Below are 5,721 nucleotides of genomic sequence, written 5' to 3' on the forward strand. Positions count from 1 at the left end.
CCTCAGAAATGGAAATTTATTTTTCTAAGATAAAAAAGTCACCAGAAATTATTTTCTATGTTGGAAACATATATAACTGTAAATGTTTGAAGAAGTTTAAATATAGTTACTATTATTTATTTATTTTAATTAAGTGTCTAGTACACGATTATATAAATATTATATTTTTATGAGTATCACAGCTCATATTTATTGAACCAATACAGTGCTCTGGAGCCTGCACTAGAAGATTTCTATTCTACTTTTTATATCATTACATGTTCATGACATCATCTTAAGAATTACTGAAATCCATTCAATTAATGAGCAAACTGAGGCACAGAGATGGGAGGCAACCTGCTTGAGGTAGTCTTCATAAAAAGTGGTGGAGTAAATTTTCAGATAGAGTCTGCTGGTTTATGTGGGCTTGCTATATCATTTATTAGGCATGACTTCAGCACTTTTTTATACAAATGCAATTTGCTATTGTATAAAAGGAGAACAGTAACTTGAAACTATGAAACAATTTTTAAATTAAATAACATTTGCCAACGGCATCCATAAGAAATTAATATTCATATCCAGATATCTGGAATAAACTGAAAACTGAAAATGTTGACTGGATTACCCAACAGATATCTGTTTTTGCAAAATTAACAGCAGTTCATTAATTATACAATTGGATTATTTTAAAAAGCATTATAATCAATTTCTCATGGTGATTGCATCATCTTTCTCTTTTGATAATATTTTTGCTGCCTGTGGCAAAATATAACTGATGAGATTTGTGAAATAATCTTATTCCAGTATAATTCCATTTCAAAAATAAAGAGATTAATTTACCTGACATATGTGCATTTCAGATATGTTTTTCTCATGAGGTGGTATAATTTTTATATTTATGTTATACATTAAAGCATGTTATATGAATTTTACATGCTTTAGAAGTACACATGCTTCATTTAAGGTAAGCATTATTAAATTTAAAATTTTTAAAAATGGTTTTCTGTTAGTGGATTAGTTAATCCTTTATAATTTCTCATTTTATTTGATTCTGCAAGTTATCTATGACATACTTATTCAATTTGCTGAGAAGGAATTCTTTTCACTTTATAACTTTTAAATGCTTAATGAGAATTTTAAAATTTAATACTCTATATTAAGGATGATTTTACCTTGAAAAATGGTTTATAAATTGGTCTTTCTTTTATAGCAGGGGTTTTATATTTGTTTCTTTAATGTACTCATTTTTGGATAATTTATTCAGGAAGACTTTTCAATGTTAGCAACACTTCTATGTAACTATAAATATTTTGTTAAGTAGGGATATTTGTAACTATCTCTCCCAAGTAGTACACATATATTTTTCAGGTGCTATAAACAGGAAGCTTAACTTTGTAATGAGATACAGAAACTTGAGAATTACCATTAACTGGTTATCTGATCTTGGCCATGTATCTTTAACTCTTTAAACCCAGTTCAATAATTTGTAAACTAGAGATTACACTAACTAAATGGCTGCCTGAGGCTCCAATCAAACAATTTTATATGTCCCTGTTCAAAAAGGATATGAAGTACTCTCATCCTAAATCGTTATGGATATAAGCATTGTGTTTTAAATATTGAAGTAAAGATATTTTTAATATTGAAGTAAATGGTAGAGGGATGCTAATTGGGTGGGGGGCTCAAAAGAAAACAAATGAAGGTAAAAAGAGAGAAATAGAGAAGTCATGCCTGTAAGATGTGAGAGTAGACATAATTTCAAACAAAGAAGGTTATGTTGAAATTTTGTCAGTATGTGTACATCTTGGATTCATTACTATATTATAAGATTACAGGCCACTTTGAGAGCTCTTTCTAACTTTGCCTCCTTTGGTGGCTTGTTTTGTTATTGTTATTTTTATAGAAAACTCTTAGTGCTAGTAATAGATCAAATATTACAAAACCCAGGAGATATAATAGCTTTTGATATATAAACTTTATAAAGAAAAGTAGACAGCTAAACAGAGTTGTTATGTTCTTATAAAAAATTGTTAAAATTGTTAAAATGCTTCGAGGTATGTTGTCTGTGTTGACTAACTTTATTTTATGTGCATTGCAAACTTGTTTAAAATATCTATGAAGTATTAGCAACATCTGTTCTTTCTGTTAACATTTTGTATTTAAACTACTGAGAACTAACACCTTAACCTATTTCCCTTTAAATTTATAAATGTATTAACACATTACAATACGCCTTAAAATTCACATCTGTTGTCCTTACCACTAACTCTTTAGATTAATTTTATTTTTTGGAAATTGTATTACATTTAATTTGCATTTTAAAATTTTGAACTGTTTTTGCTATTGTTATAAAATTAATATATAGTAATGATTTTAAAACTGAAGTAAATGGACATAAAGGTATATATGTTTTCCTCTGAAATACTAACTAGGGATAATTTTCATCAGACATTTTTGTTGTAGTCTTTCAGAAATTCTATGTAAATTGTTAAAAATGCTATTATGATGCTGATGGTGTCCTGTTTTTCAGTTCCCTGCCTGAGCTTCTGCACATATCAGAATTCTTTCCCTGTTCTAACTCTGCTCATCTTAGATATTTTGATACAGATCTTCACTGTTTTGCAGGAAGGATAGGAAGGCAATACAGTCTTACCTACCAGAGTTAGAAATCCAATGGCTATTTTTATATTGAAATTTCTTACCTGAAGACTAACTTAAATAATCTACAGGCTGGAGAAGCTGAGAAAAAATGACTTCACAGAGCAATACTGAAAAAAAATACAAGAAAATAACCCTTTAACACTAAAATTTGGGATTATGGGGAAGACAAGTTAGAATCTAATTGTCCTGTCTGCTATCAGATGGGGGCTATTAAGTGACTTTACATTTCCTGTCAGTCACTTGGTGTAGTTTGTATCTATAACAGTTTATTTCATGCTTTCAACATAATTCTTGCTGGTCTGCAATTGTGACATGTTTTAAAACTGACTTGTACATTTTTTCTTTCTATTTTCCTTTGTTAGCAAAAGCAATACCCTTCCACTGAAACTTAATTTTCAAACTATCTTATTTTTCTTTGATCAGTCTTCTATGGTCATATCAATTTTCTTGTTATGCAAACATCTCTCACATTTTCAGCACTTGCTTCTCCCTCAGCTAGGATTTCATAGGGATAGTTATATATTCCACTCACTTATACATTTAGATTTCTATTCACATTGTGTTTCCATGATATCATTGCTGAGTACCTAATTAAAAATAAAGCATTACTCTATCTCATTCTCTATCCTTTTCTCTAATTTTGTTTTTTTCTGAAACAGCACTTATCATTACCTGACATATTTATTTGTTTTCTTTGTACTTCCACTAGGATTTAGTTATGTGAGGACACAGATATTTAAATATATTCTTTTTGTGTCTCATGGTAAGAAAAAAAGCATACAGCAATCACTAATACATAACCAAATGAATACAATTGTTCATACAATAATAAAAATGATAATAACTGTCAAGTTCAATGGTGCTGTAATCTCAATAATTTAAGGGGCTGAGGCAGGAGGATTGCAAATTCATAGCCAGTCTTATTATGTTAACAAGATATTCTAAGAATAAGCTCTGCTCTCATACTCCAGAAAGTAGTCTCAGTGAAGGCAGCTGAACACTAGATGAAGACAGCTCGAGTAAATGGGGACTAGGAACCCAGTAATGTGGATCAGACATGGAGAGGTGACCCTGACTCTGAAGCTGATAGCATAACAGTGATCAAGATGATTTCCTAAAACATGCTTGTGCCTACACAGTTGAAGAAGTGGCCATGATTATGCATGAGATGCTGATTCATATGCAGTCTTTATACATTCATCAGTTTAAACAACATCCATATCTGCTTAAGCAGCAGCAGCCTTGGTACTTACATAATCACAAAGTGGAATAGGAAGCTCTAGGTAGTAGTCTCCTTAGTGACCCAGAGAGACTTGTGGCCAAAGAATAAGAGCTCTTAGAGTGATTGAAATATATCACCAATGCTATGAGTGTAAGCCTATTCCAAAAGCATCTGAAGGAACTGCAGAATGCCTGCACAGAGGGTGCTGCCCAACAGACCAATACCACTCATTCTAGTCAGAGACACTTGGACTATGTGGAGAGTGTACATTGTTCCAATCAGTCTCTCTCAATGACCAGACACTGCCTTATCCATATTTGTCAGGATACAAATTAGGTTCTCTTGAAATGCTGCCAGAGATCGGAAGAGGTACCCTGCAACAAACTGTTTCTTGTAAGCCTCTCTATGGATCCCTGCTATCCATAGCATTTCCATTTGCCTCCTCAAATGTGGAAGCAGGGCAGGGTACTGTCTGTGACAGATGATATGGAAGTTGGCCCCATGAATCAGTACTTGAGTGCTATTAAGCTCCAGCCCACAGAGAATTTTCCACTGGAGTTCAGTGATAACTTGGATGTTGTCCGTGATGGTGTTCTGTGCCCTTCTTCACCCTTGTTTTTTGATCCTTCATTAACCCTTGAAGATCATTCAGTCAAATATATTCCTGAAGGCCCAGCAGATATCTTGGGCCAGATTCAGAGGGCTAGAGATAGGTACAGATCCCAGGTATCTCAAAATTCTGAGAAATCCTGTACACCATTGCCTCAAAGTGGATTGGCTACTGCAAATTGAAAAGCAGTATCCACTACTAGCAGTTGAGAGTTTGTTTGGGGTACCACATTGTTTAGATGTATTTCACTTTTTTGTTTTTCAAACAAATTTCTCTGATCATCTTCCACTAAACAGGGGCAATCAAATGTTTTTGTTCTGGGTTATAGAATGCCATAGTCAAACAAAACCATACTTGGTGGGGGGATGGGCCAATAGTGTCCAAAAGTTGTGGGTTTTTTTCTACCCTGGGCAAGGAACATAGGGATTATATATCTCTGAAATTGAGTATTTGGGACTGTGCCAAAGGAGAAAGTGATATCTTTGTAGTGGGATTTCTTAAGTCTTTGACAGGAATCCACATACAAGATTATGTGAGGGTTGTCATTATAAATGTTGCTATTGAGATATTGCTTGCCCCTGTGCCTAATTATCTAAAGTATTACTTTGTAGCTTTTTTTCACATCTACTTAATTTAGCAGTTCAAACTCTTTCTCCAGTGAACTCCAACTTTATCCTCTGAGACGGTAACACACATTACAGGACTATCCTTTTTTGCTTCTAACCTATGTAAATTTCTGTGATGAATATCATTTGTAAAATTAATAAAATTTATTGTATATAGTTTCTATTAAATGTTAAAATGTTATGAAAATGTCATAATGAAAAAAACAAAAATCACATTGAGACAAAACTATATACATGTTATTAGAATGACTAAAATTTAAAAATTGACAATTTATAAGACTGGTGAAAATAAGATGAAATGGAACTATCACACATTGCTCACAGTAATGCAAAATTGTTCTGCCAACAGAAACACACTTCATAGAAGAAGAAATACAATCAATCAGCAAATATATGAAAAAATGTTCAACATCTTTAGCAATTAGAGAAATGCCAGAATGGCAGTTATGAAGAATACAGGCAACAGTAAATGTTGGCAAGGATGTGAGAAAAAAGGTATATTCATACATGGCTGGTTGGACTGCAAATTGGTGCAACAACTCTGGAAAGCAATATGAAGATTTCATAGAAACCTTGAAATTGAACCACCATTAGACCCAGCTAACTCATTCCTTGGTTTA

The 5,721-nt window shown here is 32.7% G+C and overlaps 1 pseudogene; it reads left to right on the forward strand.

Annotated features, from left to right (window-relative positions):
- The first annotated feature begins 3,802 nt into the window (after positions 1 to 3,802).
- Positions 3,803 to 4,657, forward strand: LOC113177719 (KAT8 regulatory NSL complex subunit 2 pseudogene; annotated as a pseudogene).
- Positions 4,658 to 5,721: the final 1,064 nt, after the last annotated feature.

Source organism: Urocitellus parryii, chromosome 7 (genome assembly GCF_045843805.1).
Source record: "Urocitellus parryii isolate mUroPar1 chromosome 7, mUroPar1.hap1, whole genome shotgun sequence".
NCBI classification, from domain to species: Eukaryota; Metazoa; Chordata; class Mammalia; order Rodentia; family Sciuridae; genus Urocitellus; species Urocitellus parryii.